The 10,451-nt window shown below is 40.1% G+C and overlaps 1 pseudogene; it reads right to left on the bottom strand.

The window, feature by feature from the left end:
- Positions 1-9,381: 9,381 nt before the first annotated feature.
- Ube2l3-ps2 (ubiquitin-conjugating enzyme E2L 3, pseudogene 2) lies at positions 9,382-9,836 on the bottom strand (annotated as a pseudogene).
- Positions 9,837-10,451: the final 615 nt, after the last annotated feature.

The following is a 10,451-nucleotide window of genomic DNA, read 5'->3' as shown; positions in this document are numbered from 1 at the left end:
ATAAAGTAATTAAAATCAAAAGACAAACAAAAATGTAAGTTAAAACCATAATGCATAAAACACTTATGTCAAATAAATATTTTTAATTTTCCCAATAAAATTATTCTGCACAGACAAAAAGAAATCTGTAATCACAGATTCAGAAAATTTTATGCCCGCACTTGGCTTTCTCAGGCACTGCATGATCATGGTGTGCAAGCACACATGTAAGCAAAAACACCCATACATACAACATAAAAAAATAAATCTAAAACAGAAGCACAAGGCCTCCTATCTTTCAGATTACAACACCTTTTGATTAATGGATCCTTCTAAATTTTTGAAGCATTTATATTAAGAACGGTAAGGTACTTTCTGAATTTAACTGTGGTCAAGAACCGCTGTATTTTTTTTACTGAGAATTTCTAATCTTAATATTGAGGGAATTTCTAATCTTAATATTGAGGGACTTTCTAATCTTTGTATTGTCAAGCATGATAAGATATTCTGATGAATGTGGTTCTTGTGAGGCAATTTTAGAAGTATTGATTTAGTTATTATTAAGTTCATTTGAAAAGAAATACCCTACTTTTACTCCAAATGATTTAACAGTTTCATTAACTTGCAGATTATAAACCACTGCATAACTCTGCAAAATTTGGTTATGGTTGTTTTACTTGTCTTTGCCATTCTTATAGGGCTAAGATAAAATCTCAAAATTGTTTTGATTAACATTTCCATAATTGCTAGGGATTATGAACTTTTTGAGATATTGATTCACCATTTTTTAAATATTTTATCGGATTTTTTCATTTTTTTTATCTTTATTAACTTGAGTATTTCTTATTTACATTTCGATTGTTATTTCTCTTCCCAGTTTCCAGGCCAACATCCCCTTAACCCCTCCCCTTCTAAATGGGCTTCCCTCCCCATCCTCCCCCCATTACCACCCTTCCCCCAACAATCATGTTCACTGGGGGTTAATTCTTGGCAGGAATAAGGGCTTCTCCTTCCACTGGTGCTCTTACTAGGGTATTCATTGCTACTTATGAGGTTGGAGCCCAGGGTCAGGCCATGTATGGTCTTTGGGTAGTGACTTAGTCCCTGGAAGCTCTGGTTGGTTGGCATTGTTGTTCATATGGGGTCTCAAGCCCCTTCAAGCTCTTCCAGTTCTTTCTCTGATTCCTTCAACGGGGGTCCTATTCTCAGTTCAGTGGTTTGCTGCTGGCATTCGCCTATGTATTTGCTGTATTCTAGCTGTGTCTCTCAGGAGATATCTACATCCGGTTCCTGTCAGCCTGCACTTTTTTGCTTCATCCATCTTATCTAATTGGGTGGCTGTATATGTATGGGCCACATGTGGGGCAGGCTCTGAATGGGTGTTCCTTCTGCCTCTGTTCTAAACTTTGGCTCCCTATTCCCTCCCAAGGATATTCTTGTTCCCCATTTAAAGAAGGAATGAAGCATTCGCATTTTGGTCATCCTTCTTGAGTTTCATGGGTTCTGTGCATCTAGGGTAATTCAAGCATTTGGGCTAATAGCCACTCATCAATGAGTGCATACCATCTGTGTTTTTCTGAGATTGGGTTACCTCACTCAGGATGATATTTTCTATACCTATTATCCTTAGGTTTGATCTTCTCATTGAGTCCTGGATTTCCTGTATGTTTTGGACCAATAGCTTTTTCCATTTTACATTATCCTTGACCGTTGTGTCGATGATTTCTGTCAATCTTCTGCTCCTGAGATTCTTTCTTCTATCTCTTGTATTCTCTTATTGATGCTTGTATCTACGGCTCCTTGTCTCTTCCTCTGGTTTTCTGTATCCAGGGTTGTTTCCCTGTGTCCTTTCTTTATTGCTTCTATTTCCATTTTTAATTCCTTCACCTGTTTGATTGTGTTTTCTTGCAATTCTTTCAGGGATTTTTGTGATTCCTCTCTATAGGCTTCTAGTTGTTTATTTTGTTTTCCTGTGTTTCTCTAAGGGAGTTCTTCATGTCTTTCTTGAAGTCCTCCAGCATCATGATCAAATGTGATTTTAAATCTAGATCTTGCTTTTCTGGTGTGTTTGGATATTCAGTGTTTGCTTTGGTGGGAGAATTGGGCTCCGATGATGCCATGTAGTCTTGGTTTCTGTTGTTTGAGTTCCTGCACTTGCCTCTTGCCATCAGTTTGTCTCTGGTGTTACCTTGTTCTGCTATTTCTGACAGTGGCTAGACCTTCTTATAGGCCTGTGTGTCAGGAGTGCTGTAGACCTGTTTTCCTGTTTTCTTTCAGCCAGTTGTGGGAACAGAGTGTTCTGCTTTCTGGTGTGTAGTCTTTCCTGCCTACTTGTCTTCAGCTGTTCCTGTGGGAATGTGTCCTGAGTCCCCTAGGCAGGTCACTTGGAGCAGAAAAGTTGGTCTTACCTGTGGTCCTGCGGCTCAAATTGCTAGTGGGGTGGTGCTTTTGAGCTCTCTGTGATGGCGGCAACCAGGTGGGCCTGCACTGCCTTTTCCTGGAGCCCCCGTGCACCAAGGACCCAGATGGCCTTTGGTGTTTTCCTCTGGAGTCAGAAATGTGGGCAGAATGTAGTCTCTTCTGGCTTCTCAGGCGTGTCTGCCCCTCTGAAGGTTTAGCTCTCCCTCCCATGTGACTTGGGTGCAGAGAGCAGTTTTAGGTCCCTTCAGGTCCGGGCGGTATCTATATTTCTTTACTTACATTTCAAACATTATTCCCTTTCCTGGTTTCCTGTCCATAAGCCCCCATGCCCTCCCCTGCCCCTCCCCCATATGGGTATTCCCCCTATACATCCACCTTATTGCCCCCCCCCATATTCCCCTGCACTGGGAGTCCTACCTTGGCAGGACCTAGGGCTTCCCCTTCCCCTGGTGTCCCAACAAGACTATTTTCTGCTACACATGCAGTTGGAGCCCTGGGCCAGTCCATGTATAGTCTTTCTTATTTTGATATCATTAACTTATACTCTGATTTATTTTGTGCTTTGAACTAGGATTGAAGATTTTGTTTGTTCTTAGTTTTCTGACTTTTTGAGTTGCATTATTAAGTCATTACTTAGGCTCTTTCTGATTCTTTATGTTTGCCCTTAGTGCTATACATATCCTTGTAGGTCTGCTTTCAGTGTGTCCCAGAAGCTCTGCTGTGTTGTTTTCATTTTCATTTAGTTTCAGAAATTTTTAGTTCTTTCTTTGTTTCATCTTTGATCCAATCGTTTTTCAATAGTGAGTTGTTTAATTTTTATGAGTTTGTGTATTTACTAGATATTTATTTGCTGTCAATTTTCAAATTTTTTGTCTATACAGTTAGAACACAGAGTTATTTCAATCTTTCTTAATATTTTATTGTTTTATACCCCAGGATGTCTTCTATTTTATAGTAACTTCTATGTGCTGCTGGGAAGGACATATATTTTTTGGTATTGAAGTTGAATATTCTATAGAATGTTGCTAAGTCCATTGATGCATGATGTTACTTAATTCTAATAGTTCTCTTTATTTTACTCTTTGTTCAGATGACCTGTCTATTGGAGGAAATAGATATTTAAATGACTGTTAATGGGTTGATGTTAATCTCTGTCTTTAAATCCAGAGGTAAATTTTTATGAAATCAGGTTCATCAGAGTTTGATATATATATATATATATATATATATATATATATATATATATATATACACACACACACATATATATTTGGTATTATATTTGTAATAATTATCTCTTCCTCATTAACTCTTCCCTTGATTAGAAAATTTGTACCGAATGGCTGAGAAACACCTAAAGAAATGTTCAACATCTTTAGTCATAAGGGAAATGCAAATCAAAACAACCTTGAGATATCACCTCACACCAGTGAGAATGGCTAAGATCAAAAACTCAGGTGACAGCAAATGCTGGTGAGGATGCGGAGAAAGAGGAACACTCCTGCATTGTTGGTGGGATTGCAGACTGGTACAACCATTCTGGAAATCAGTCTGGAGGTTCCTCAGGAAATTGGACATTGAACTACCTGAGGACCCAGCTATACCTCTCTTGGGCATATACCCAAGAAATGCCCCAACATATAACAAAGACACGTGCTACACTATGTCCATAGCAGCCTTATTTATAATAGCCAGAAGCTGGAAAGAACCCAGATGCCCTTCAACAGAGGAATTGATACAGAAAATGTGGTACATCTACACAATGGAATATTACTCAGCTATCAAAAACAACGGCTTTATGAAATTCGTAGGCAAATGTTTGGAACTGGAAAATATCATCCTGAGTGAGGTAACCCAATCACAGAAAAAGACACATGGTATGCACTCATTGATAAGTGGCTATTAGCCCAAATGCTTGAATTACCCTAGATGCCTAGAACAAATGAAACTCAAGACGGATTATCAAAATGTGAATGCTTCACTCCTTCTTTAAAAGGGGAACAAGAATACCCTTGCCATGGAATAGAGAGGCAAAGATTAAAACAGACACAGAAGGAACACCCATTCAGAGCCTGCCCCACATGTGGCCCATACATATACAGCCATCCAATTAGACAAGATGGATGAAGCAAAGAAGGGCAGACCGACAGGAGCCGGATGTAGATCTCTCCTGAGAGACACAGCCAGAATACAGCAAATACAGAGGGGAATGCCAGCAGCAAACCACTGAACTGAGAACGGGACCCCCGTTGAAGGAATCAGAGAAAGAACTGGAAGAGCTTGAAGGAGCTCGAGACCCCTTATGAACAACAATGCCAAGCAACCAGAGTTTCCAGGGACTAAGCCACTACCCATGGACTGACCCTGGACTCTGACCTCATAGGTAGCAATGAATATTCTAGTAAGATCACCAGTGGAAGGGGAAGCCCTTGGTCCTGCTAAGACTGAGCCCCCTGTGAACGTGATTGTTGGGGGGAGGGTGGCAATGGGGGGAGGATGGTGAGGACCAATAAAGAAGGGGAGGGGGAGGGATTAGGGGGATGTTTGCCCGGAAACCGGGAAAGGGAATAACACTCGAAATGTAAATAGAAACACTCAAGTTAATAAAAAAAAAGAAAATTTGTATTGTTTTAGTTCCTTTGATTAGTTTTAGTATTAAATATGTTTTGTCACATGTAAGGATAGAGATACCTGCTTACATCCTGGTCCCCTTTGATAGGAGTGCTTTCTTCACCCTTCTATTCTAAGGTGGTGACTATCTTTAAGTCTAAGATGTTTTTCTTGTAGATAACAGGTATTTTGTTTATTAATCCATTAAGTCAGGTTGGATCTTTCAACTAGAAAACTGAGGTCATTTATATTTAAAATTATTGTTGAAGTGTATGTGTGTGTGTGTGTATGTGTGTGTGTGTGTGTGTGTGTGTATGTGTGTGTGTGTATGTTTGTGTTAATTGCAGGAATTGTGTTTAATTTTGGTAGTGTTATTTGCTTCTCCTTTGTGGTTTAATAATAATGGCCTCACATTTCTTTCTACAGTCTCTTGACTGTGCTCATTCCCCTCCTCAAACACACACACACTCTCTCTCTCCATATATATATATATATATATATATATATATATATATATATATATATATACATACACACATTTTTTAGGTATTTAGGGCTTGTGGATATAGTTAATTTCTTAGGTTGTTTGTGTCACCTAAATCACACAAGGACCCTACCTAAAAAGAGGACTTCAGATCAATATTACTAATGAATATTGATGCAAAAATACTCAATAAAATTTTTTCAAAGCGAATCCAAAAACACATCTAAAGCATCATCCACCATGATCAAGTAGGCTTCAGCCCAGAGATGAAAGGTTGGTTCAATATACAGAAATCCACCATACAAACGCAAAGAAAAAAATCACATGATCATCTCTTTATATGCAGAAAAAGCATTTGACAAAATAAAACACTCCATCATGTTAAAAGTATTGGAAAGATCAGAAATTTAAGGCCCACAGATTAACATAATAAAAGCAGTTTACTGCAAACCAGCAACCAATATCAAATTAAATGAAGAGACACATGAAACGATCCCACAAAAGTCAGAAACAAGAAAATGATGCCCACTCTCTCCATATCTATTCAATATAGTACTTGAAGTGCTAGCTAGAATAATAAAACAACAAAAAGAGAATACAACTTGGCAAAGGAGAATTAAACATGTCACTATTTGCAGATGATATGATAGTATACATAAGTGACCCCAAAAATTCAACCAGATAATTTCTCCAACTGATGAACAACTTCATCAAAGTGGCCAGATAAAATCAAATACATTAGTAGCCTTTCTTTATACAACTGATAAACGGGATGAGAAAGAAATTAGGGAAACAACTCCCTTCACAATAGCTAGAGATAATATAAAATATCTTGGGGTCACTGTAACCAAACAAGTGAAATAGCTGTATGATAAGAACTTCAAGTCTTTCAAGAAAGAAATGGAAGAATATCTCAGAAAATGCAGACATCTGCCATGCTCATGGATTAGCAAAATTAACATAGTAAAACTGGCCATCCTACCAAAGGTGATCTTCAGATCCAATGCAATCCCCATCAAAATCCCAACACAATTCTTCAAAGACATGGAAAGAGCATTCTCAAATTAATCTGGAAAGGCAAAAAACCCATAATAGTAAAAACAATTCTTGAAAATAAAAGAATCACTGGGGAAATTCAGGCTCTACTACAGAGGAATAGTGATTAAAAAAAGCTGCATGTTATTGGTACAAATATAGACAGGTTGATCAATGGCATAGAATTGAAGACTCAGACATAAAACCTCACACTTATGCACACTTGATTTTTGACAAAGAAGCCAAAAAATACCATAAAAAAGAAAACATCTTCAATAAATGGTGCTGGTATAACTGGCCATGTGTGTGTAGAAAAATGAATATAAACCCATATTTGTCACATTGCACAAAGCTCAAGTCCAAGTGGATCAAGAGCCTTAATATAAAGCCAGATACACTGTATCTAATAAAAGAGAGAGTAGGAAAGATCCTTGAACTCATTGGCACAGGAGAAAATTTCCTAAACAGAACTCTGATGGCTCATGCTCTAAGATCAAGAATTGATAATTGAACTCATGAAGTTGGAAAGCTTCTGTAAGACAAAGGATATAGTCAGTAAGACAAATCAGCAACCTAGGGATTGGGAAAAAGTCTTCACTAACCCCACATCTGATAGAGGGCTAATATACAGAATATGTTAAGAACTCAAGAAGCTAACCACCAAAAAAACAAACAACCCAATTAAAAAATGGGGTATGGACCAAAACTGAGAATTCACAACAGAGGAATCTCTAACGGCTGAGAAGCACCTAAAGATATGTTCAAAGTTTTTAGTGATCAGAGAAATTCAAATCAAAGCAATCCTGTGATACCAGTTTATACCAGTCAGAATGGCTAAGATCAAAACCTCAGGTGACAACACATGTTGGTGAGGATGTGGAGAAAGAGGAACACTCCTCCATTGCTGGTGAGATTGTAAATTGCTACAACCACTCTGGAAATCAATTTGGAGGTTAATCAGAAAAATGGACATCGTCCTATCTAAAGGCCCAGAAATCCCACTCTTGGGAATATACCCAAAAGAAGCCGAACAATGCTGCAGGGACACCTGTTCCACTATGATCATAGTAGCCTTATTTGTAATAGCCAGAAGCTTCAAAAAAGTCAGATGTCCCATGACAGAAGAATGGATGCAGAAAATGTGGTTCATTTACACAATGCAATACTACTCAGCTATTAAGAAGGAGGACATCCTGAGGTTTGCAGGCAAATGGATGAACCTGAAAATGTCATCTTGAGTAGGTAACTCAGACCCAAAAGGACACACGCAGTATTTTCTCATTAATAGATGGATATTAGCAAAAATAAAAAAAGTATAGAATACCCAAAATACATCCCACAGAACTCACAAAGGTACACAAACTGAAGGGCCCAAGTGAGGATGCCTCAGTCCCACTTGAGAGGGAGAAGAAAGAGGATGGAGGAGCAGGGAAGGGAAAAGGGATGGGGGTGGGTTGAGAGGGGAGTATGATATGGTATTGGGTGTAGGAAAAGGACTGATGCCCTGAGGGTCAGCAGAAAGTATGGAAGGAGGAATGAATGTTGGGAGGACCCTCTAGAATGTATCAGAGACCTGGGAAGTGAGAAACTCTGGACTCAAAGGGGAGGGGGTAGATGAAATGCCATACAGTGGGGAGAGGGAACTTGTAGAGAGCCCACCTCTAGCATCAAGTAAGGGATGGGTTGTATCCCACAGTCAAAACTGTGGCCCATAATTCTTCCTGTTTGAAAGAAATGCAGGGATGAAAATGGAGAAGAGCCTTAGGAAAAAAAGGTCCAGCAACAGGCCCAAAGTGGGATCCAGCTCATGGGGAGGCTCCAACACCTGACACCATTACTGAGACTATGGTGCATTCACAAAAATGGACCTATCACGACTGCCCTCCAAAAGACCCAAGTATGTGAACCAAACAAGTGAAGACAAGCGGCTGACCCCTCTGGTTGAATTAGGGAAAAGCTGGAGGAAGCTGAGAAGGAGGGCAACCCTGTAGGAGGACAGAAGACCAGCAGTCTCAATTAACCTGAACCCCTGAGATCTCTTAGACACTGGGTCACCAACAGAGCAGCACACCTGAGCTGAGGTGAGGCCCCCAACATATATAAAGCAGAGGACTCCCAGGTCTGTGCTCAGTCAGAGAAGATGCACCTAACCATCAAGAGGCTGGAGACACCACGCAGTTTAGAGGTCTCATGGGGTGGGTGGGGTGGGGCCATCATTGTGGAGCCTGGGGGGGCAGGGAGGAGATATGGGATATGGAACATTGGAGTGGTAGACAGGGAGGAGAATAAAATCTGGAGTGTAAAAATAAATAAAAAAATAAATAAATAAATAAATAAGTTTATTTATTTACAAAAAAGAATCAATAATCTAGTAAGTAATGTAGTAAGAAGGACTTGAACTATTCACCACCCACAGGCAGAGTGGCACAGGAGAAATTTGCTAATGCTGGAGCTGCCTCTATAAGGAGCTGGGCCCTTGATCTGTGTAAGTGGGAATTGAGAGGGGGCAAGAGGAGAAGAAGGAGGAAACTACATGCTTTTCCTTTACCCTCTGGCTAACTGCAACTTTGAGTAAATTTGAACAAGAAAAGTAATGCTATTCTCTTGAAGTCGTCTAAAGGAGTGATTTTGAAACAGAGTAAGCAGGACTAGAACATCTGAATCTTTTAATCCTTCTTTACAGCTTACCTAGACCACTTTTGATTGAGAAAACTGTAGAAAGTTAGTAACTACCACAAGCAGATGCCAGTTGGTGGCACGTGTCAATTTCCATATAGTCTTACTTTGCAAGGTGTCTGAATGCATTGCTCAGGATCTCTATTCAAACTTGCTGGAATCACTCATGGTAGATTTTAGTACATAGGTTGCTTTTCCCCATTTTTTGTAAACTCTTCAGCATTCTTACATAATATTTTATAGTCCTCTGGGTATTCTTCAGCTAGGTGAGCCTGGAGTGGGTGCTCAGGCTCAGGGTCATTCACAAGTACTGTGAGAGACTGGATCACTTGGTCAGTCTTGTTCCTGGCTTCCAGTTTTTACCAGTAATTACTGGCAGACAGACATGCCACTTCTAGTCAGTGTTAGGGTGGGAGATCTTTGTTTTAAACGTGATCTTGGGTGGTTTGAATGGATACTCTGCTGGAAAGATGATTTCAATTTTGAAGTCTCCCTTATCATATGGATGGTTGGCAGGAAAAATAAGCCCTTGCCAAGTCAATAAATTAGCTTCATCAACATGGATGTTACAGAAGTTGTTCATGCCATGTTTGTGGATCTCTTTAAGCTCCTTCGTCAGCCTCCTGCTGGCTGCCACGTTGGTTCTTGTGCAGTTTCATCATAGCCATTTAGGCTTCATAAGAATATAAAGAGGTAAAAGCTATCCAGAGACTGCCCCACCTGGGGATCCATCCTATATACAGACACCAAACCCAGACAATATTGTGGATGCCAAGAAGTGCATGCCTAATATGCTGTCTCCTGAGAAGCTCTGCCAGAGCTTGACAAATCCAGAGGTGGATGCTCACAGCCAAGCATTGAACTGAGAATGGGGTCCTCAATGGAGGAACTAAAAGACTGAAGGAGCTGAATGGGGTTTGCAACCACATGGAAAGAACAACAATATCAACCAACAGACCCCTAGTGCTGCCAGTCTAAACTACCATCCCAAGAATACACAGGGATGGACCTATGGATCCCTCAGCATATGTAGCAGAAGATGGACCTTGTCAGGCATCAGTTGGAGGAGAGGCCCTTGGTCCTGTGAAGGCTACATGCCCCAATGTATGGGAATGTCAGAGTGGGGAGGTGGGAGGCAGAGGGTAGTTGGGTGGGTAGGGATCACCCTCATGGAAGCAGGGGTTGAAGGTATAGGATGGGGTTTTCCGGACCGGAAACAGGGAGAGGAGATAACATTTGAAATGTA

This window comes from Rattus norvegicus, chromosome X, assembly GCF_036323735.1.
Source record: "Rattus norvegicus strain BN/NHsdMcwi chromosome X, GRCr8, whole genome shotgun sequence".
Taxonomy (NCBI): domain Eukaryota; kingdom Metazoa; phylum Chordata; class Mammalia; order Rodentia; family Muridae; genus Rattus; species Rattus norvegicus.
Note: the sequence above shows the minus strand (reverse complement) of the source record. Positions and strands in the feature narration are given on the sequence as shown.